At 38.6% G+C, this 25,047-nt stretch overlaps 1 protein-coding gene across 4 annotated transcripts in view; it reads right to left on the reverse strand.

Moving 5' to 3' along the window:
- SLC2A9 (solute carrier family 2 member 9) overlaps positions 1-20,446 on the reverse strand; it is a 130,650-nt gene extending 110,204 nt beyond the window's left edge. Inside the window, exons 1-4 of one of the 4 annotated variants that reach the window (XM_066995643.1) lie at positions 20,397-20,446; positions 18,753-18,825; positions 16,849-16,885; positions 1,027-1,116 (exon numbers count right to left, since the gene is read on the reverse strand). The gene's annotated coding sequence lies outside the window, so the exon portion shown is untranslated. Of the gene's footprint in view, positions 1-1,026; positions 1,117-16,017; positions 16,072-16,122; positions 16,241-16,848; positions 16,886-16,958; positions 17,099-18,752; positions 18,826-20,396 lie in introns of those variants that run through there. The other 3 variants (XM_048046685.2, XM_013179956.3, XM_048046697.2) reach the window with 3 other exon arrangements.
- Positions 20,447-25,047: the final 4,601 nt, after the last annotated feature.

The following is a 25,047-nucleotide window of genomic DNA, read 5'->3' on the forward strand; positions in this document are numbered from 1 at the left end:
TCTCACTCCTTTCCCTAGCTTGTGTACTTTAGAGTTACTGCTGCTACATTTTTCCACGCAACTTACAGCCAAAATTCTCTACAGCTGAACACTTGCACGTTTCAGAAAAAGGAGTCATCCTTGCAAGGTAATGGACTTAAGCTGAGGAATTCCCTGTTCTTCCAGTTGTGTGCTTCCATCACTAGTCTATGGCATGTACTTCAATGAAGTGTGTTCCTCTGATACTACAAATTGTGCATACATACTTATACAAAATAAAACCACCACTGATTATTGAAAAGATTGATTAATTACAACATCCAATGTGAAGATCAAATGTAAAGCTTATTTTTTTGTTACCCAAATCAGGAACAATTTATGTATTAGATTTTTATAAGTGACAACTATCTGATTAAAATAGGTGTTAAGGAATTTCATTAATAACAGAAGGGATTATTTACCCTGTAAGTAGTGTTGTTAAAATAGATCTATTCCTGTGCAAATGAGACCATGCAAGTCAATGCTTCTCATACTATTTGTGTAAAATGTCAAATAGTTCCAATATTAATGGGCCATTGCTGGAGTCAGGTATGGTATGACTTCAATACATCACAGAGCATTCCTATGGTACTGAACTATCTATTAGAGCTCACCTCTAGCACAGATACTGTAGACACCTCAGCTTCCAGAAATACCTGTTCTCTTAAGTAATGAATTGATAGTGTTACAAAATTTATAATTTGTCTTTTTTTTTTTTTCAATATCTGTAGTGTCAGTGCTAGAGTGTTTACAAGGTGATGTATTTCTGTATCTGGATTTCAGTATTTCACAGAATTTACAATCTGATCTCCTCTACTGAGAAACGAAAAATTTAATTTAAAGCTGAGTATTTGACAAACACAGGAAATTATTTGTTGACAAATTGCAAAAAATTGGTTTGTATCAGGTTTAAACTATCCCTCCCTCCCTGAGTCAAACCCTTCAGAATGTTGCTAAATTTGAGAATTTACTCCAAAATATCAACTCCAATGTCTAGGCATTACTTACCACTTCTCCAAAATATTCTTCACTCTCAGTGCTTTCTGAAGTTCAGTCAGTTCAGAACCAATTTTTGGATTGCTAGAGCAGCTCTCTTCTCTGGAATAGGAACAGTTGAATTATTGAACTAAGCTTAATGCCAGCTTTAACTTTTTTATACCTTTTCAGAACTAATAAATAATTAACAGTAATAACAACCAAAAAAAATAGTAAGACACTTTGGCTGGAATTCATGCAATAAATCTTTTCTATCCAATAGAAAATGAACTGCCTTGTATGGCTGCAATACTATACAAGAGATCTTTGTTTCCACTGCCGCATGGTGTGAAAAAGGTTTACTTCCCACATTTGAACCAATAGACATTTGAAATGCAAACGCCTAAGGCTAGGACCTGCATTCATGTACTCTTACTTGTTTACAAACGACCTGATTCAGGAACACCCACAGCATTCCATGTGCATAAATGACCTTTAATAGTGATGTGTTGGGCCAGTACTTGTGTGTGTAAGAGTGCATAGGACTGGTCAGGAGTCACTCCTTTACAAGGTTTTGAAACATTGAGACAAGACATACTGTACAGTAACAAAAAGCACGGTAGCTCATAAAAAGATTTAACCTGTCTCTTGTTATGGCTTTGTGCCATAGAGAAGAACTTCATATCAATGTTGGTTTAACTACTAAACAAAATGTGGGTCGGGACAAGGCTGTAACAGTTCTGACTACTTGTGCTGTCAGTTCCGCATATCACAAAGCTAAGTGCAGATAAGAACAATCTTAGGTATGAGAAGGTGTGCTCCATGTTGCCTTTCCGTGCTAGTATGCATATTGCTTACTCTGAAAATCCATTGCATGTTAAGTTAGGCTCATCAGCATTTCTTCAAGGACATTGATAGCTAATTTAATTGGATTATCTATATTCTTGCAAGTACTAAGCTATCCAAGATGCACTAGGTAGAGAGGCAGCTGTACAGATGTTAGTTGGCTGAAACTCCAAATTCTAGATGAGATTTGAAGTAACTTTGTTCAAGTTGGCATTATTGAGCATGTGGTGCTTGGTTTGTCTTTCAGGTTATGACCTGGCAGCTCCTATGGATCATTTTTAACACTGTTGCATAAATGTCAATGAAGGAAACAAAGGGATTGAGCCCTCAAAAGATATTACCATCAAATTTGCTTCAGCTTAACATGGGCATCCTTCTCCAGTTACAAGGAGACTATTATGAAAACATCGCTTTTGAGGGACAGGAAAGAAGTTCTGTATAACGTTCTCTAGCATGTTTATCTAAAAGTATCCTTAAACTTGGCACCCAATATCTTATAATTAAGAGCAGCCCACTCTGTGCTAGAACTAATCCTTCCAGACTAAACAAAACTACTTCTTTGATCCAAACTTTTCCTAGTTTTAGATTCAAGTTTATGAAGTTTGTATCAGCTTGAGCAAGAATACAAAGAAACCATCTCAAGGGCAATTTACATAGTCATGACCAAGAAATAGGACAAACAAATCAAGAATTACTTTGTTAGATACCACACGAGAAAGAATCAATGTTTTTTTTTTAATTGAAGTTATAAACTGAAGAGAAAAAAGAGAGACAATATTTACAAGCAAGCCTAAGTTGAAAGTTCACCAAGTGAATATTCAGAGAAAAGTCAGTGAAATTTTAATTTCATGTTCAAGAAGAATTTTTTCATTGTTATGAAGTTAGAAACAGAAATGCCAGAATAAATGTGATAACCAGAGTTGTAATAACCATAAATAAATGAGATAACCATCCAGTGTTTGTAGCTATATGTGAATGCTTGTTCACACTTAAAGATGTGGTTGGTTTCTATGCAAGCAAGCCTTGTTCACAAATTCAGTCTCAAATTTGTAAACCAAACTTATGCTCAGATTTCAGTTCTGCAAAAACTTCCTACTCTGACAAAGCAGTAGAACATAGGTTAATTTTAAACCCAGTTCCATAGGACAATTAGGTGTGTACATACTTCACTAGAGAAAGAGAACATCTCACTTCTCACTGAGTCAAAACCCCAAAACTGTGATTTCATATCTTTCATAGCTGCATGTCCTTTATGGAAACATAAATTCTTCCTGTGCTGCTAAAACCACAAGTCTGAAAAAATAGCTAGTACACTGATCTTTTTTATTTAATAGCTTTTTCAGCTTAAAAGTGTCAAAGTCCCCAGTATATAGGCTTCAGTACAAGCAAGAGCTTGCTTTTTCAGTCATTTATAACATACACAGTATGTTCCTGCACTCATTATAAAAGATCTAACAGATCAAGTGGAAAAACAGAATATGAATATTAAATATTTTAAAAGAGGTTTTTACTAATTATTGGATGATACTGCCTTGGGTCAGCTACAGCAGAATATTTTCCAGTTCTTTGTAGGAAAAAGTGGTTAATAATCACCTTTCACTGTGTTGGTCATTAGTGTTGTTTTAACCATTTTCTCTCATTTACACATGCAAGTTTGGTATGTCATCATTTAGGAAAAATCTTATGAACCATGAGTTTAATGTTATTGTTACATTAGGGTTACTGCCAGTATTACCTTCCATGTAAATTAAAGCTAGTTTAATCTTTGCCAGGTTACTTCCAGTGAGGTCAGCCTGGCATCCACCTGCCATTTAGTAAATGTTGAATTAAATATTGACAAGTGGAAGCTTTTACATTGTAAGGTCATGCCCTGAGTTAAGATCAGAGCTACTCCTGGGTGTACATTCTTTCCAGGTGGAAAGGAAATACCCTCAAAGTAACTTTTTTGTTAGAAAGCAGGATTTCGCCCCAAAATAATGCCTTTCTAGGATGGAAATTTGGAGCTCAGGATTGAAGAATTTATTTTCTGATGTTCAGAAAATAATTTCAGAATTCCCAAGACTGAAATGCTTGGGCAGTTTATATTGTCTTTATTGATGCTGTAAGCAAGGAAACTTCTGCTCACCACACTACTACAGGCGTAAGCCTCCCTCCTCTCCCTCCATAGTAGTAGCAGCTGCTTCCAACAGGCAGGTATGCCCGGACAGATGAAGTCTTTACATATCTTTGATTACGGTCTCATTATAGGCACCAAGAACAAGTAGATGATTTCTAGAGAAACAGTTTTTCCAACAATGAATGTAACAATTCTGGTTACATTTATGAATTGTTTCCTACTCCTCTCAAAGCCTTCAGAGGAGGACCACTGATCTGTTTTGAAAGATCGCTCAAACTGATACCATATCATGCTCAAATACAAGGCCCTTCCAGATGAAGCTCCATGTTCTGATGTATGAAAGGGATCATCGTTGTTGGTATAATGACTCCTCTCAGACTTAGACATCACTCTTGACTTCTGTGGAGGGGTAAATAAAGCAAAATATGCACTGCATCCTCAGACAGTCTCCAGCTTTCTCAAAACTTGAGTTGCAGTGCTTGAACTTCAGCCCTCTGGGAGCCACAGGCAGTTGCTGAAGCCCAGAGTCCAAGCATTCCTTGCACTGTTGAATGTGCCTAAAAAGGAGGCAGAGCAAGCTCAGAGTAGAAATATCTGCCTTTGTGTGAAAGTCAGGCCTGGAAATCAGGCTAGGAAAGTAAGCTTTGCCAGACTTCATCTTGTACAACCCACCCCGTTATTTTAAAGTCACAAATCCCAGCTTTGCTTCAAGTTGCCAGATCCTTTTAGCTTGTCTAGCTGTAGTTTTAGGTCTGATATCTAGTTTTTCCTCATCTTAAGACTAAAAATAACACAGGGATATTTGTGTAACAAATTAGTGTATCTGCAGATTCGCGAAGCCTGGCAAGCAGCAGCTCAACATTTATTCTCATGTGAAATTACCAAAATATTCCCTTCTAAAAGTAGGGAAAGATAATGTGTTATAGGAATTGGCTTCAAAGTGTCATTACCTTATTCCGTGCAAGTAAAGCTTCATACATAAATATGGTAGACTTCAGTATGTTATGAAGATAGGTGTTTTTGTCCCACTGTGAGCAATGAGAGGTTGGAAGAACTAGTGAGGTGGACCCCACACACACATACACACACCTTTGACTATGATTTCCAGAGACATTTAAATGTCTTTTTCTGTAGCTTTAAAAAATATTACAAAAAAATCCTTTGTCACACTTAATAGGTTTCAATTACACAAGTGTAAGAATGTGAAACTCACTTATATTTCCATAGGTTATGAAATACTAGAAAGACTGAGGGGAGAAGTGCCTGCTTTGCATTTCAAAAGCTAGTGGGGTCAAAGTCTGTTAGTTATTACCATTTCCAGCCGTTCTTGATGTCAGGGCCCTGGGCCAACATGGTTGATAGGTGCAGGCACCCAGCCATGAGGAGAGCTGCTTTGAGCTGATCTGTGGTGAAGCCACAGCGGGGACTCTCCCTCCACCTTCATTCTGGATGATACGGTGATATTCTCTGATCTTTTCCTCTGTCCACCACAAGCTGACCCAGACCTTTATCCTCACCAGCAGGCCTGACTTTGCAGGTGAAATTCAGGCCTGCCTCCTCACCATGGACTCATCTGTAGGCCACTGGGCTGTGCCTGACCCTGGGTGCTGGGGTCAGGGGCCTTTTGCTGACTTCAGTTCCCATCTTAACCTCACGCCTGCCTCATCACTCAGGGGCATCTGTGGATCAGGGCTGTTGGCTGAACCTGGCCACTGCCACTAGATGACCTCTGCTCTCTGTGCTCCCAGCTCCCTCTCCAGCTGCAACTTGTGGTTGCTGCGCCCTGACACGTGGGGCCTCCTGACTGCCCTTCTCTGCCACCCTGACCGATATTCACCTCCATAGTTCCTTCCTCATTTCCAGCAGAGCCAACTGACAGCAACATAGGAACATAGAAGGGTTTGGGTTGGAAGGGACCTTAAAGGTCACCTGGTTCCACCCCCCTGCCATAGTCAGGGACACCTCCCACTAAATCAGGTTGCTCAAAGCCCCATCCAACCTGGCCTTGAGCACCTCCAGGAATGGGGCATCCACAGCTTCTCTGGGCAACCTGTTCCAGTGCCTCATTGCCCTCATATTAAAGAATTTCTTCTTAATATCTAATCTAAGTCTACACTTTTTGTTTAAAACCATTCCCTCTTGTCCTATCACTACACTCCCTGATAGAGTTCCTCTCCAGCTTTCTTGTAAATCCTCTTCAGGTACTGGGAGGCTGCTATAAGGTCTCCCTGTCTCAGTTAGCATCTGCTAACTGGAAACGTAAGCTGCAAACAAAATTGATTTTAGGGATAAAAATGAGACCAGAGATATAGTACCTAACATACATCAAAGGCACCACATATAGTAAATTCAGATGTCATGTGCAGCTGCAGACCAATCAAGAAAGAAAAACAGACTGGATGTGCAGATGACTTGCCATCACCACCACCCTCTAGGGGGGAATGACCAACCTTAGGACTCAGAGGAGAAGGGAAAAGTTGGACATAATGCCAGGGGAAGGGGCAGGAGCTGGGGAGTGTGTGTATAATAATTTTCACTGTATTGTTAGCCTCTCTATTTCTGTAATAGATAGAGACTGATAATGATGAGACTTTTAAAACTCCGATTATACTTACAGTAAGCCCACAATTAATCATAAATCTTTCACTAACAATAAATTCCTGTTATATCTAAGGTGTGCCTTCTCTTTGTCCATAAGTAGTATCTTGAGCATAACAGTGTTTCCAGTGCATATTTTTCTGCTCTGGAAACCAGAGTCACTTTAACTGTGATCTCTTTAACTGAGATCTCTAGAAAACTAGAAAAGGAAGTGGATGACACTGTGGAAGTTTAATGTAGTATATTTATTTGTCAGTAGCGGAATTCTATTGACTGGTTAACTCTAGTATCAGCAGAAGGAATGCTCCATGAAAAGATTCTTCACTCCAGTTGCAAGCAAGTTGTAAAACATTTCTTCTACGTTAAACTGAAATGTCAGTCTTTAATCAAAATGGTAAGTAATACTTCTCAACAACTTAATTTATACAAATAATTATTTAAACAGGACAGCATATTCCAGGAAGACATTTGAAATGAAATTAATTTCACTGTGTTTTCAAGTAGATAAGACAGATTTTTATTCATTAACCAAAGAACATTATTTTGAATCCAAACTTTTCTTCCATGGAGGAAGTATAATTTGTGAATAGGTCTTCACACAAGCTTTAGTATACTTAAGCCCATTTCAACAAGGAGATGAGCATGTCTCTAGCATGGGACTGAAGTTTGAGGATGACTTTTCATGAAAAACTGCTCATCAGTTCTAATTCTCAACATCATACTATGAAATAGTCCCATAAATATTATTTCTTGTGCTTTCTGTGGTTCTGATTGTACTGTAATGGACAGATCACAAATTTGTTGTTATGGGGAGAAAGGAAAAAAAAAGATCTACCCTAGCACTGTTGCAGTGTTTCACACTGCACTGTTGCAAGCACTAATTACTGATGTTGAAAAAAGTACCCCAAGCCTTCAAAAAAGATATCAAAAGCCCACAGGAAGTAATCATGCATTTGGTGAATAGCTCTTAGCAAGAGATCTTTTCGAGAAAAAAGATTGCCTGCCCTTTAACCGCACAAACCTCCAGACACATGTATGTACAAATTTCAGGTAACATAAAAACATCAAGTTATAAATTTGCAGAAAACCCTGTAATAGCCCCGTAGCTTCCTTTTGGCTTGATGCTGACAGCTACTATATAAGGTTTCTTTTGTCTGTTCCGCTTCACCCATGCTCAATTATTTTCTGTCGTAGCAACCTTTTGGTCTGTTGATGTTAATTACTGGCTTTTAAGTTCAGTCAGAGTTGATCTCTGCCCACTCTTGCTGCTGAAGATTTGCAATTTGAACAAGCTACAATAATTTTATGATGTAATCTAATATGAAAGGAAGAACATTGAAATAAGGCAAGTCCTTAACAGTAAGATTGTCACTAGATTGTTGGAAGAACCTAGGTCATTTCACAAGACTCAAGTTTTATTGCCAAGTACACCAACACAATGTGATCATGACTGAATTATAACCGAATGCATGACTAATGCAATATATTTTGAAAATCCCAGAACACTACCATACTGCATTTTGCTTTGCTGTTGGTTCAAGGGGCATTACTTTCATGATAAGACTTACATTGTTAATTGATAAAACAAACCTGCAAACAGAAGCAGGAATTTACAGATAATAGACAATAGCCAATACAGAAGAATGTATGCAGACACAGGCTTATTTCCCAAGTAAGTATTGAAATAACTTAATTGTATAGCATGATTTGAGGTATAGATCTCCACACCTCGTGTTTATGACTGTAATGAAAATCAAGGTCCCGAGTACTTTGCGTGACCAGATCTGTGAAGGATAATTTGGTGTTCCAGACCAATAACAGAATGCAAGAACATGCACGCATACAAGTTATACAAGTGCTAAAACTCCATGCTAAATTGGATATTGGTCATACTGCCGAATTTAGCTACTTCTGCATAAAATTAGTTCCATCAAATGTTAAAGCAATGCACAGTACCACCAATATCTGGGACTTGTATTGCTCAATCATTGAGTTATTTTGAAAAGCAGGGCAGATGTGGGAAGGGCTTTTGCATAACGGTACTCGGAACAGTCCTTGTATTGCTACAGATCCAGACAGTAGCCAGCAGTACATTCTGCTACGGATATTTCCTCTTACAGAAGTACTAAGGAGCTGGACAAGATGCAGAAAAGTGCAGAAATGATGAATATTACTATGTGAGACTACGTATACTAAGAACTCTTTAGCTTAGGAAGGAGATGGCTGATACGTCTCAGAACACAAGAGTTAGGGAGCTCCCATAGATGTCATTAGAAAAGCTAAAATTAACAACCTCGTGTATTGATCCTGTGTAAGCCAATGCCATAACATGTTGGAATGACAAATAAGTACTTGGAAGAAGAAAAACAATCATGGAAAGTAGTCCATACTGTAAAATAAGATATTCCTAAGAAACCTATAACCAGAAACTAGACAGCTGAGTTGGGGAAGGCTTTTCCTTTGTTTGGTTTTCTTATTGTTTCCTTAGACATGTTTTACTAGCCATTGTGAGATGCTAATACAAGGCTGAATCAAACAAAACAATGGTTAGTTTCATTACACTGAGACTGTTTGGTTAGTTGACTGTCCCTTGTAAAGGTTCTCCAAGCAAAAGAACTCAAGAGAAAGGGCTGGTAAACACAGCTGGATTACAAGCACATTTTGTGCACAAACAGGATGTCTTGAAGTTAGAAAAGTGAAAAACAATTTTATGACATTTATATGTAGCTTATGAAGCCAAACTACTTTATATGGCATAACAGGAGTGTGGCCAGTGAACAAACCAGTTGACACTGAAGACCTGGCATTTGTACAGTGCAAAACTTGGCTGTGGCTGGGGGATAGAGGAGAATAGGGAAACAAGAAATATTTATTTTGGATTACTGGTAGTTGATCCTATGGGCTGAATTATTATCAGAAATTTGATGACCTCCTGGAGTATATCTTTTGGTTTAACTTCATCTGAAAGGAAACCAGTTCACGTTTCAAGACTTCTCTGCCTCACAAGCTAGAGCATGTCTTGGTTTACCACAATCCAAACAAAAATAGTACTGTGGTTGCACCATAATCTCCCCAATATGCCCAAAGAATCACCCCTCATCTAGAAGTGTAACAAACAACCTCACCCTTAGGTTTCTCCCCTTCCAATAGAGGTTTGAGGTGTTTATTTTAAAGAATTGCTTCACACGGGAAATGTCTGTTTTGGTAAAGATTCTCCAGTTTTCCTGAGGTTCCAGTTTTCCTGAGGTGCTGCAGCGCTGCCAGGAACTGTTGCAAGAGAGAACTCAGCACAGTGGTAAAACTGATCTGGTGCCAGACCCCCTCAGGTCAGAGAGAAGCAGAACACCACAGCCTTCACTGCTTGCTAGGGAAGCCAGTAAAGGGCAACAATCAACACAATAGTGCACTGCAGCCTGCAGAAGCAGCTTATTGGTAATACAGCCCTACAAGTTAAATACCCTCTGTTAAAGCAAGAAGCTGAAAGTGGGATGCAAAGAGCATAGGAAGTCAATCTCATTGTGAGAAGAACTGGACTGCTATCAGACTGTTCCAAGCTCTTGGTTTGCCTTAACTGCAATATTTAAGACATTTATTTCTCCTCACCTTTTTTCCATCCTCACAAACTTACCAGAAGCAAGACCCTTATTTAGTTGTTTATTTCCTTTTCAGAATGGGTTTAATTTAAGTTCTCACCTTCTCACTCCCATTTTATTTGATAATTGCTTATACTGTTTCTACTTCAACTGGAATACAGCAGATCATTACTGGCTATAGGTGGGGTTTGGCAGGTCCTGGCTATTTATATCTAAAGACCAGGAACAAGTACTATTGTAAACGTGCAAAAGTCTCTATAGATTCTTTTACTTTTCTTTTTGTGGTAGAGAAATACGACACATCAGTGTTAAATATCATGTGTCTGTCATGCCTGCTCCATTTTCCTCCACAGCCCAAACCCTCTTCACAAGAAGTGCATGCACAGTAGGTTTTCAGAGCATTTTTGTTCACTGATGTTGGTCAACAAAGGTTTGGGCACATCAGGTGTATAGGGTATGCTCCTGAGCCCCACAGACTGCTGCCATCCCTTTACAATAAAGTCCCACTACAGAGAACGGAGGGGCACAAGGAACATAGGCTTATTGGCAAACTCAACCTTTTTCCTTTCACTTATTTTCATAAAGTTATATGCGTACGTATATTATAAGATTGAGTAGATTCTCAGTTTATGAGAATAGATCTGGTCTAAAAAGAATGGCTTAGCCAGGCACATAACTGTAAGCAGCAGAAATAGACATATAAGAACTTCCAGCAATAGTAAAACACTTCTCTGGTCTCATGCACGTTTTCTCCTTCTCCTCTCCCACCCCACCACCAGTTAAATTCTGAACATGAAACCAGCAAGTCTGATATACAGCAATAAGAGGTCGTCTCAATAGATGGTTTAGTGTAAAACTGCTCCTTGATCTTCCATAACATGTCACGTGTCAACTGGCGAGACGAAGACAATGGGTTATATTAATCCTATTCCTGAAAGAGTCATCTGCATGGCACTTAGACTTCAGACCAAACAGTGTAAAAGGCATAACAGTGTTTCAAAGAAACACCAAGAGCAAATATCCACCCCATAGTTTAATTACTGATTACCAAAAAATTGTATGACATTTAAACAGAACCAAAGACAATTTTATCAGCTACACCAGAAGATGATAATCTAAAAGCAAACATGTTAATGCCACTGCCGTTGAGGTTTTATATCTTTGTACTCAAGATCTTAACAGATGTAGAGAGAATAGCCACCACAGAGAAATGAAACACTGCCTAAGTTTGTCTAAACTAGTGAAACATCATGAGTTTTCAGCTAATACGGACTCTGTTTGCTATCCCCCCATTCTATCCTGACCTGGATCAATTCTCAGACAGTTAATAACAGCTGGAATCTTGCCTGGTTGTTTCATTAGACTGCAAAAGCATAACCCAGGAAAGCCTGAACAGTAACAACAATAACTAAATTGTGCAATAATTACTGTTGCAAAAGACATATGCAGCTTCTAGTCAGCCTGTGAGAAACACCTGTCTAATGGGACAGGACAAGATGGACAAACCTTTAATGTAGCCACAACTACACCTGTATGTGTGTGTTTGTTGTTTTTTTTTGTTTGTTTTGTTTTGTTTTAATGTCTCAAAGCAAACCTTCCATAACTTACTGTCATAACCTCTCTCACTACAATACCTGCCATCATAAATGTTGATGCATTAGGTTGGCACATATGCCATGTGCTATAGACCCATATGTAGAGTATTCCATGCAAATGGCAAATATGTGTAACTCCCTGAAATAGTTCACTGATGGTGTCCACTCCAGTCTGATACACTCTCAACAATTGTCAAAGCAGCAAGGTAGCATAAATGCTAAATCCTGCAGATCCAGGAGACTTCTAACTCCTCTCAAAACAGAAATTTGCAAAGTTTTGATTTCCTCCATTCAGTCTCCTGCCACTGTTCTTCTGCTACTACCCTTCCCTGTTCCACTATCCACAGCATTTGATCTCAAGCCACAGAACTCATTCCTGGAGCTCCATAAGCCGCTGACCCTGTCTCATCTTGCCTCACATCTCTGCAGGACAGGGGCATGATGTTATCTGAGGTTCAGTTTTACCCTTGTGGCTCCCACATCCTTCTGACTTGGTTTGTCATTTAATCATTTTGATTAATGCTTGTTTCCCTTTACATGTGAAGTACTACACTACATCCTCCTGCTGTCTGCAACTGCCCCAAGGCTCAGTTTTGCTTGAAACCCTAGCTTTACCTCTTCAACTCCTTTCTCTGTGTATAAGTAATTTAGACCTAAATGTAGTAAAAAACACTGTGTACTGTTGTTCATTTCTTTTTAGGGATATTGTCTTCACGCTTCACCCCAAAATGCAGAACAGGAAATACTAATGCTAAAGACTGTTTACCACACCAAACCCTATGGCATTCAAAACTCATTAAGTGACCTCTGTCCTGACCTACATTGATTGATTAAAGCCTAGCATCCTTTGTTGGGTAGGAGATACCAAGGACAAGATAATCTCTCAAACCCAAGGTTAGATTGCTGCAAACTTCCATGAACATCTTTGCTGTGACTCACTTGTACACACAGTTTCACATGAGCCACAGCCCAGTTCAAGACTTGTCTGTGTTACACAAGTCTCTGGCTGATCATACATTTTAGAGACAGCAGATCATATATATTATTCCTCAGATCTAAACTTCTGTTGTAGTGGACTGTATGTAAAATTTTGGATGACTCCAACTGCATTTAGACACTAAACATCCCAACTTATCCTAATTCACCCTCACATCTAAGCTGATGTTATCTTAACTACCGATGCAAGTTGTTTTTCTGTCCAGGTTGCCAAGAAAATGCTTGGAGATTAGAGTGAAGGACTTTGCAGATCTGGGTATTAAAAGGGATAATGTGACAGTTTCAAATAACTACAGAGACTGAGAAAAGACCTCACAGTTTTTAAATCACATGCTGCTTAATTTTTTTCCAAAACCCAAGGAGGGAGGAATCTGGCTGTGACTTCCTTTTAAACTGGCCTCTTCTCTGCATGCTCTCTCATGTTTGCAAGAATTACCTTGAAACACTGACACATCAGCAGATAAAACATTTTGAACTGCAGTTGCTCCTTCTCAAGGTTACACTTAGGTGTTTTTGCATGAAATTTAACCACTCAGTTTCTGTAAAAGTATAGAAAGACCCCAAACCCTTTGGATGAGCGCAATAATTGATATCAGTCTTTTCAAAGCATTCTGGTGATACATGCTCTAGTTGTGTTATGATCTTATTCTATCTACTTCACTCGCTCAAGAGCTCCAATAAGTTATTTCCTAATCCTTTTGAAAAACAGCTTGCTCTCCAAGTAGTGGAACAGCTTCCTATTATGGAACCTCAAGTTCTTTTTCATCTGAAAATACAGATATCTTCTAATATTACCTATTTATTCTTCCTTTTAAAAATAAACTGATAATGCACAATTGTTTTATGACCACAACAAAAGGAAAAAAAAACTTGTCAAGTTGCAAACTAAGAAGCAGTAATAAAGTAATAAATGTTTTTTCCTCACACTCCGTGGCGCAACAGAAAATCCTTCTGCAGTTATAGCTAGGTAATTTGACAACTCCCTAGTTAAACAAATCTTTACTACTTTGCTTTCTTCCCATTGTCTCTGATGTTTGTTCATAAAGTTTCTTCTCAGTAAAAGTCTAGGATGAGTCAAAAGCTTCATTGCCACATCCACTTTAACACCAGGGCTAGGAATGAGGAACATCTGGCTGCTAACACAAAGCCATGAGAAAGACCCCATGTTCCTTAGTAGGATTTGTCTACCTTAGTGCAGTAAGGAAGAAAAATAACCCCCCTTGATCCATTACTTGTCCACCTTCCCTGCTCTTGTTCATAGGCTAGTTTTGTTTGAGTTGAAAGCCAACAGAAAAGACATACTCTTTTCAAGCAGCTTGGATTATAGCCTAGCACTAGGAATAAGGAGTTCATTTCTACTTCTCATCTCTCACTGTTTTTACTACAGAGAAGGACGGAATATTTATCTACAGCAATTCGATTTACATTTTTAAAAAATGATAAAGTGATGTTTTATTACTGGGAAACATATACTCCCGAAGTACAGTGAGATAACCAGGTGGCTAGGATCTGATATAGGATGGGGGTGACCACCCCGTGCCTTTGCACAGTAGTAGTGAGATTTTGTTTTTGAAAAAAAAAATAAAATACCAGAACTAAGCAGCAGATTTTGCTGTTCTTCAGTTTTCTCCTTAGAGCCACCTTCTTCTTCCTCTTCTCCCCTTGCTCCTTTACTGCCAAGCAACATGGAGCAAATCTCATCCATAGGATGAGGGCCAAAATTATTACTCAGTATAGGGACAATATGGAGGGGACAAATAGGGAATATGAGGTTGGCAGAACTAGAGCAGGTGCTTACAAGGAGAGAGCTAATACCGTCTGGACAAGACCCCTGGGAAGTATCACGTCTTGTTGCTTGAGGAGCAAGCAGGCTGCATGCATAAGCTCGCAACAGCTGGCTCTCCTGGTCCCTACCTCCTGGCCCCTTCCAATGGTGCAGAGCGAGGCAGGCCAACCATCTCACATGTCTGATACTAATGGAAACGTGGATTTTATGCACATTTTTACTCATCCTCTTGTATTACTGTTAAATACATTCACTGTGACCAGTCTAAAAACATGAGTGAATTACTAACTGCTAAATTAAGGGTCTCTGCCAGCCTAGCTTCTAGCTTTGCAGCCTTAATGAGTTTTGTACTTTATGACTTAGTGCAACTGGACTTTTCTAGATAGTCCAAGTCAAACATTTTGGTTACTGAGATGTTGCGCAGCACTCCAAAACACTGGAGACAGTAGATGAGTATTTCTGAACAAACATACAGAAAAAAATATACAAAAAGGTTGAAGTCAGTCAGTAAGCAAGCCTGCACTTCTTGTATCGTCAGTTACTGCCTCCTAAAGATCAGTCTGAAGTGCCCAAAGGGTACTTGAGAAAGGCATTTTATAGGCCTTGGGGTATTGTTCATCTCAATGAAGCATCATGAAGTGAAGATTTACTCCAGATTAATTGACAAAAACATTATGATGGATTTATTTTTCTGATCTCCTTGACATACTTCAGACAGTTTGATCATTGCTTGCTTTTCACACTAGGTGCCTAGGCAAATACAAAGCAAATTGCAGAAAGCAGCCCTTTCTTCTATCTTAGGACTCAAAAGATAATGAATAAGAGGAAGAGATACAAAAATCAGAGCCTCAACTCAAGCCTTCAGTAGTATACTGTGTTTTTTTAGGAGAACAGCTTAAATTTTCGTAAGAAAATCTTTCCTCCATGAATTGCCTCAACACATGTAGCATATATGATACAGAATTAAGCCCCTTGACTGAGAAAGGAATATCTTTATTGTTTTTAGAAGGATATATGCTGCAAAGATTTCTCAGCCTTGCTGTCCTGCCTTCCAGTTAAGGAAAACATATTTAAGTTTTTAAAATGTATGTAAATATAAACTATACCCCATAAGATCCAGTGTAGAGATTCCCATTAACTTGCACAAATATTTGATCATTTTTCTTACAAAGAAGGATTCAAGAGTCGCAACTATCTATTGCACGTTTCTACATACATTACTACATACTTTAAGAATCACCATATCAACCCCTTTTTTCTTTAGATCTTACTATTGTAAAAATCATTTCCTTGCATAATGGTTAGAATTTTTATGCCAAACCCCAAGTTTATAACTCAGAATTTGTGCCAAGGACCTGAAACTACTTATGATTATTTTTTTTAATATGAGTATTTTACTCTACTTGAAGACAGAAGCAATTTGCAATAAAGCTACTTGCCAAGTTAGCATATGATTAATCTATGCTTGCATCAATTAAAAAAGCATTAGAGTACCTCTGAGGAGCTCAGTGGTTACAAAGCAATGCCTTCAGAAGAAAAATTGTGGTATTACATGCATAGCCTTCTCTCAGAATCAGAAGATTTCCCTTAAAAACAAACCTCTGGTGAATCTAAACAGACGAGTGAGCGCTGGACATCCTCTGCTGTGCTGACATGCAAGAGAAGCAATGAGAAAGTGAAGAGCTTCTCCTCCCAGTCAGCAGACAGGATACAAACAGTATTAGGAAAGACAGCCAACCCCTATGTTTGCAAGTCGGATTTCAATCACTGCATTGCTGATGGAGGTGGGGGAGGCGTGCCTGCCATCTCCACTCTCTAGAAGTTGCTAAGGCCTTATGAGTACAGCAGCCAAATACATAAATCACACCTTTCAGTTCACCAAGTCTTCCTGTGTCCAACACATTCACTCCCCCATGGGGATGGTAAGTACGTAGCTATAAGTTTCTGAAAAGGAGGTAGGAGCTGAATGGTAACTGAGAAATAAAGTTAGCCAGCAGATGAAGAGAAACTTACAGCATCTAAGCTGATCTGTTGGCTTAATATTAAGCAATTAAGTGTACTAGAACAAATATGAGAGAACAAAGATCAGTGTAGTAAGACCTTAAAGAAAGCATACCTCTTTGTTATTGTTTCATTAGCTTTCCTGTCAATTGGTCAGTTTTACTGCAATGAAAGCCTTGTAAAGACAAGAGCACTCTGAAGATCTTAGGGCTAATAAAAAGAGAACGGTTTCCTATATTAGACATTAAAACTTTAATACAGAATTGGTATTCATTGAAACATCCAGTTCTGTACTTGCTATTTTTTTTAAAAATTTGGTCTTACCTTACAGAGAGTTCTGAAGAAGAAACAAGCCGAGTACCTAGAAAATAAACACACCTAAGAAATCCTGCATTTTATACCTTCAGTCACATGTATGCTAATAAGTTAATTACATTTGGAATGTACTTCAGAATCCAGTTGTTTCTTTCAGTGTTCTTTTCAAATCACTTTGTCATTCCCTGCCTGAACTTTACTGGAACTCAGCCTTGGACTCACAACTGTCAGAGATTAACAATTTCCATCGACTCGGTGATATCCAGCCAAAATGACCACACACTGCTTGAAGAGGCGCTGATAGAGAACACTGTTGTATTTACGTTAGTGCCTCACTTAAGAGTTTAAGTGTGCTTCCTCTAACATCTGCCAGACCTTCTGGCTTGAGTCCAGGGAACTGTAATAGCAGTGCCAGTAACACTTATGGGCGATACAACCTTTTTCCCAAAGAGCCATTATCACTGATATTAAATATTTACATAGTAGTGACTACAAGCCCCAGGATTAGCATTCCGCTTCACTATCCTGGAGATAAATAGTTCCTTAGCAGGGAGTTTAAGGCACTTTGAGTGAAGAACATAAGGTGAGAACAACAAACAAGAGAAAGGACAAGTCACAGATAGTCATGAAATACATTTAGATCTCATCCTGCTGGAAGCTCCTGATGGGCATGCTGAAGGATTATTCTAAAACATAGACAATTTTTTCAGTAAGCACTGAACTATTGTGCTAAGTTTTCAGGACTGTGGCTGAGCCATGAAGAGTTTGCCAAAGATTTTGTCTCAGGTCACTGCAGATTTTTAAGAGAAGAGTGTATACCATGGACAGTGAGTCACAGAGCATGGCACTGAGTTTGCCTCTGGATTTACAGCTCAGAAACCTTCTGTGAGTACAGTGACAGCAGACATTCTTTGTGGGAACAGTCTAGCACTACTGGAAAATCATTCCCTTTCCTCTAGTTCTTGCATAGATCAGGTTCAAACCAGGGGAGATAGGAGGCCAGAAAAGGTACTGCTCCATCCTGTCCTGATGATGCTACCCAGCATGCAGCAAGGAAGAGGAGGTTCACTAGGGAAAAAAAAAAATCATAGCTAAGAGAAAGTTTAGGTCCTGTGGCACAAGTAGTTATGGCACTCCAGCACAGGGCCTAGGATACTCCCTCGTCAAATGATCACAAGAAGTGCTGTTGTTGATGTAGTCTTTTGCAGAGCAACACACTCTTACTCCCTTCAGCCCTCCAAGAGATACCTGTAGCCTGTGACTTGCAATGAGAGGTAGTTGGGGTGAGCAAACCTTTGAAAATCACTGGAGTAAGGAGGGCATTGAAGCTGCTCCTCCACTTTGAGTCCTCTTTTGGCCTATTTACATGGTATGGGCAGTTGTTCCTCCAGTTACATGTCTATGGCTGCCTCTTTTTGTCACTTCTGGACTTATCTGCTGTATTAAGGCATATATCTGCTTGGAGAGCCTCCCAGAATGCTCAGAGGTAATTGCTGGTCAAGACCATTTCTGTCACCTTAGCCCAGACTGACAGCACTGTGGCTATTGCAGAAGCAGCAGCCACCTAGAGAAAGTTAACTATTGTGCTTAGGGCTATCAGGTTCACACAAGAGAGTTTAAAAATCAAAATCGGCTGAGCTTTCATAAGATCAATTTTGAATGTTCAAATTCCATCTAGATCCTGCAGTGAATTAAACCTAATATGCCAATTAAAACCCCATATAATCCTGTTAATTCACAATCACCAACCAACTATTTTGCCAGCCTGGAGCCGGATTTAGAGGAGATCAGGACAGAGAGCTCTCCAAACTGGCTCAGAGACAAGAGGCAGTGTTAGGTACACCAGTCCACATCGGTCCAGTGGCCACAGAGCTACAGGCGGGGAAGGGCAGAGCACAGAGCCAGAACCTTACCTTCCACTGGGCTGAGGGTTGCACCAACTCACAGCACTGGTGTGGGAGTCTCAGCACTGTGCTCCTATAGACCCTGTAGAGGAAGCTGCAGATAGGAAAATATAGGCCATGCATAGACTGCACAACAGTAAGACTTAGGGAGAGTTTTCCTATGAACGTTAACAAGAGTAACACGCTGAAAATGTTGAGATAGCAGGGTAAGAATAAAGGGCTGTAAAACCCACTTTGAACAGATCAAACTGAGCTGAAATAAAGACTGGCAGGACACAGCTGAAGACAATATACAAGTATTTGGCCCAGTGATTGACCTCTGACCACAACAGACAGCATGCTGGTGTTCACTGATGTCTCCTGTATCAGATTGCCTTCTCTGTGGAATTGCTGGAGAGCTAACAAGGCTTTATAAAAGCACAGTACCAACTCTACCCCATATCCCCTTGCCCAAAACAACAGCAGCCTTGTACATATGTATAAAGCCACTCTACACTCAAATAAGTGAAACCCTAGAAGAGAAGTAAAAACCCAAACCTAGCTCTAGTGTGTAACATTTATATGTTGAACAGTTAAAAACCTGGCCATTAAAATCTGCTCAGTTTCTTTCTTAAGAACTATGTGAACTATGCACAAACACTTGAAATTGTAAAGAGCATGAGCCATATTTAGTATTTCATAATGTGACATATGTAACAGATACTTCTGCTCCTTTCTATTACTATTTGCATTGTTTGTTTCTTTATTCTACTTCTTAAGAAGATTATCTGCATGTAAAACAGAGTTTAGGCTTACATAAGAATTTCTTGGTCTAACACCCTTTTCTGACCCTAGTAAATACATGCTAATGTGAGAAGTCACATTATTAGACTAGATTATGCTAATAAATGTGCTCCATTATGCATCATGTGATGAATTAAGATTTTGTTGAATAAAAATACACCTTTGGGATTTTATGGTAAATGTTAAGTTTTATTGAAGAATAAATTGTGGTTAATTATCTGTCTCAAAGGATGGGACTTCTGGGGTTCTTATTGCTAATGCAGACAACCACAATATCAGCTATTCAGCAATTGTAGCAATGAGAATGTTATCCAAAAGAAGAGACCCATCCTGGAAGATATGCAAGTACTGTTGGCAGGTCAAGGAACAGATATATTTTAGAGTTTCAAGGTATATTATATATATTTTTAAAAACATTTATCATTTCTTAGCTATATTTCTTTTTCAATCTAGAAAATGTATTCTGAGTAATTTGAACAGAATAAAGGATGATAAGATGTGTGCAGATGAACATATAAGCAGAAGAACAACCTAGAATCTGATGTGAACCAAGACAAATGTATTAGCTATGTTTGAAAAATTCCTGTAAGTTAAATCCTTATCTAAAATAAGAGACAAATGTTTTGATAGTATCAGTCAGCACATAAGGAGCATGGTCATGACTTTTACGTAGATCGCAGCCTATGCCACCATGCTAAATATGCATAAAGTTAAAAAGAGTACAAAATAACCACCCATCTCCTCTGCCCATACATACATGCTTAACATACTAGCTGAGTATGCCCCAATTCAATATCTCAGTTTATAAGTAAATATATAAATAAGGCAGGAGAGAACCATCAACTATATTAGATACAGTCTTCTACTTACTATAGTTTTAATTCAGGCTGCCATCCTTTCTCTTACACACTCTTCCACTAAATCATCAGCATTTCCTCTTAAGCAATGCTAACTCTCTTTTATAGTACTACTCCATCCTAAATTCAGATAAACTGACTAATTAAGCAAAGCAGTTTAACTGCATTCCCTCAGCTGAAGTGTTCCTGGAGGGGGAGGGACTTGACCTCAGTCTGAGAGGAAGTTTCACACTTGGTGGCTCTTGGGGCAAATGGACCCATTTCCTCAAGCATTTTTCTGTTGATGTAGCTGTTGAAAATAATTTAAAATAGAATACAAAATGCATTCAATTTATATCAAAGCTAACCAAAGAAAATAATTGTGGTTTATTTAGTATTTTCAAAACTTCTTGATTTCAAACACAGTAAAATTAGGCCAAAATAAACATTAAAAAAATAAAAAAAAGTCAGTGATTTCAGTAGAAGCATGATGAGCTAACTCTAAATTCTTTCAGAAGTACCTATCTTTTACATTTAAGCTCTAGTCTATGGTAGGGATTTAGCTACTCTGAGGTAAGAATACAGATCTGTAAACTCACACAATTTAGAGAAATTCCCAAAATAGATTCAAAAAGAAAAATTATAACTTGAATAGCTTTTCGTTAATTGGTTAGTTAATTCTTTAGTATTCTAAGTGGTCTCCACATGTCTTAAAATGTGATTACAGGAGAAAGACTAGTGGTACACTGGGCTGTAAGTCAAGAGAAGTGATAATGGATGATGACTTGTTTTTTGTGATGATGCCTCTGCAGTACCATGTTAAGCTCTGGGTCCCCTGGGACATCAGAGTGATGTGCAAATGGATGGGAGCTCATGTGAGGATTGCAAAGCTGCTCCAAGGGTTGGAGCATCTGACGTAAATGCAGAAGCTGAGGGAGTTCCAGGCTTGCTCAGTCTGGAAAAGAGGAAGCTTAGGGGTGAATTTAATTTCTGTCTTCCACTTCCTAGCAGGGGGAAGACCTAGACATGACATAGCTAAATTCTTCTCAGAAGCAATGATCAATGACCAAGTGCAGAAGGGAAAGTCCTGGTTGTATATGCATTAAAAAAAAAAAAAAAAAAGTTTACAATGATTGGTGAAGCTTTAGAAGAGGTATCTGGAGAAGTGCTGGCCTCTGAACAACCTAATTTAAGCATGATGTTAGCTTCACATTGCTAGTCCAGGAGTCTGGCCTATGTGGGCTCCGGAGGTCCTTTCCAACCAAAATTATTTTGTGATTGTATGGTAAGCATTTTTTAATAGGCATAATTTTGGCATTGTAAATTATAAAAATTCCCTTAGAGAAATAAATTATGCTACCAAAAGAACTTTCCAATTGGCATACTTCAATTTATTTTAGAGCTTTTCCTGTATATAAGGACAGCAAAAGCAGTTAAACCAATAAAGCTACTGAAGACATTGTAATATTGACAACTTTCTACTTTAGCTCCAGTCTAAATATCTAGGCAGGAGTTGGCAGGGGTAATACACATATACAAAGCCTAAATCTTTCTGATTAATTCTAGGAATGAAATCAAGTCTTGAGAAAAACACATTAACAGCCACAAAATATGTCAGGCTGTGCATAATTTTCTACTGGACTTTGAACTGTTGGGCTTTTAACTAATCCAAAGGAAACCCTCATTGTAATAGACCCTTCCCACATTTACAAGGAACAGCTAATTTTTTGTCTCTCCCTCCCTGGATTTCATTCTTCCCCAGAATATTTCCCCATCACATTTTATTAGTAGTATTTTTTTTTTTATTATTTCTGTCATATGTGATATGCCTACTAGTGATCTGGAAGTCGTATTTTTTTTTTTAATTATTATTTTTTTTTTTGGCAATTCCACAGCCATGGGAAAGATAGTAGTTTGAGAAGTTAATTCCAGGCATCTAACAAAATCATTCTGTAATTGATTTATTGATAGATCTAAACTAGCAAGCCCATTAAAGTGTAGGGAGCTGAAGGATCAGGACATATTTGAGAACTCTGTGTGAAATTATAAATGTAACGTGGACTCCATGACCTTAAGCAGTATTTTATTTCTGCTTCATTTTGTACCCTGGCTGCACTGCAGATAAAGCCAGTTATTGCTACAGTCTAAACACAGCTTGTGATAAATGTTTAGATGATGGCCTGAAATTTGGAGTTTAATAATTAAGAATTGTTTTCCTATTAGAGATTATTTTGACTATGCAGCTGATAAACTGGAGCAGTTCACAGAAAGAAAGTCAAGATCTGTTCCCACCCTAGAATTAACCTAATTCTGATTTATTCCTTTGCAATTATATAGCTTACTCAATTAGATTGTTATTTATATTTATCTCTTCTTTTTTTTCCTTCTATTTGTGTTTTTAGATTTCTCTCTTTCTAGTCCAACTACATTCAGCATTGGTGTTATATCCTCTTCATTCCCTGTAGTTGAGCACCCACCCACATACCACACGTACTCAGGAAGAGCCCTAGTCCACTGAAGTCCTCACCTTTCTTACACAGTGTCACTCAGCTGTCCCTTATCCTGGCATGACAGGCAAGAAGCTGGGATGACAGCCCTCCTGGCCACCCAATGCCCTCTGTTCATGACAAGAGTCCTGGCTCTCTAATCATTCTTTCTTGGTTCTTAATTACCTGCCTCCCCTTTACTTCTGCCTTTGGCCTCCTGGTAGTTCTTCTACCCCCAGCCAGCTTGCTGTCCTTCAGCTGTTCATCCCAGTCACAGAATGGCTGAGGCTGGCAGGGACCTCTGGAAGTCACCTGGTCCAACCCATGCTCAGGCAGGGCCACCCACAGCAGCTTGACCAGGACCATGTCCAGACAACAGGTCTCTTTTCTGCTCCAGGGAAAGATCTCCCAGCATACTGCCCCTTCTCACAGAGCATGCAGAAGAACTCAAGATGTCTGATTTTTCCCTTAAGAAGAGGAGTATGAAATCTGAGGAAGATGATGCCAGAACACATCTGCTAGACCCCAACACCTTCAGATCTGTTTTGGGGTGATGCAGGCTACATATCTGAGTAAATTGTGGCTGTCTTTTTTTTTTTTTTAACTTCATCTTCCTGTTCATAGATGGATTTTCTTCATTCTTTAAACACACTTCTCTTTAGGGTAGCCTATTTTTTGTACTTATTAGCCACAGTGGAGAGGAGATGGCTGTTTTTACTTTATCTGTATACGTGATTCATTGAAAATTAGGGCACTCTGTAAGCACATTGATCTTGGTATTCACTTCCGACTGGAACTTGGACTAGTTAGTCAGACTTGGCATTTGTAATGACATAAGGAAACATGTTTACTGGAAATGCAACTGTTCTTAATTGCTGGTGATTTTATTATGGATAATTGCATATCATTCTCAGATTTGGCTGAGAAAATATAAACACAAGTTAATGTGGTTAGTAGGCTGGGAATAACTACAGCTTTCTAAAACCCATATGTTATTGCAATGGGCTTTGCAGGACTACTTGCTTTGCTGAACTTGAAGCTGGCAGTATTAAAGGTGTACTCACTTGCCCAAACGGCCAAAATATGTGGAAGTACAAGGACCCAAGGAAACCCACTCTGCCCCTTTTTCCTTCATTGGAAGATAAATATGAGGATTTGGAAGAAATTGCCCATACCGAACACCCACTAATGTGGGATGACCACCCTCTCCCTCAACTCACCTGTACCTTAGGCTTGCACAGTGAAATACCTGACTACTTAAAGACATAGACGTTAATGTTGAATGTACCACTTGCAGTCCTCATTTTCTTATATATATTTTTATGGTATAGTCTTCAACTACAAAATCATACACCCTTTTATAATTCTACAACACAGAGACTCGGTCTCCCACCAGCCTTGTCCTTGTCCTAGTTGTCCTAACATACACTGGATAATAATGCCTTATAAATCCCTATTCTTTGTAGCATACTACATTTGGTGAATGACAAATTTGAACAATAAAAGTACTTGTAAATAAAATAATTAATAAATAAAAATAAAAAAGAATAGAATTACCAATACGATATACCAATCATATTGATCAGGAACTTTCAAACAGTTTTCAAAATGGAAGTCTTGAACACCAGTTTTTTTTAAAGGTCATTGTTGGGAATGTATGACTTTGGAATTAAAGTAATCGTACAAGTGAAACACTAACTACTTGGAGCCAAGTCTTGCTTACTGTTTTCTTATAATAAGCAAAAGACATGCCCATTTTGTATAAAGATTGACTTTTATTCTACCCATTGTTTTTCTGGCACGCTGGTAATGGCTTTCCAAACACATGGAAAATTCCAGATTGTAGGTTCGAATAGTAGGTATATGGTTAATTGTTTCTTGATGCGAGATCAACAGATTTTGCCAAAAATAAAGTAATAACAAACATCAAAAGTACTTTATATTAGCTACTTTCCAATAAAAAATTCATGTAACAGATCTCACAGAGAGAAAAACAAAAAAGGACAACATTTATAAAATGAAACACAAACAAAAAGGTTTTTTTTTTTAATAGCTAGGCCACAGTTTATAGGCAATAAAATGATAAGCTTTGCACTCAGTGCCATGACTTTCTTTTATATGCAATTCTTCCCTTTGACATCAATGACCACACACTTAAATTACACTTGAGCTTTTACTTTATAAAAAGTGATTCCTCGT

This window comes from Anser cygnoides, chromosome 4 (assembly GCF_040182565.1).
Source record: "Anser cygnoides isolate HZ-2024a breed goose chromosome 4, Taihu_goose_T2T_genome, whole genome shotgun sequence".
NCBI classification, from domain to species: Eukaryota; Metazoa; Chordata; class Aves; order Anseriformes; family Anatidae; genus Anser; species Anser cygnoides.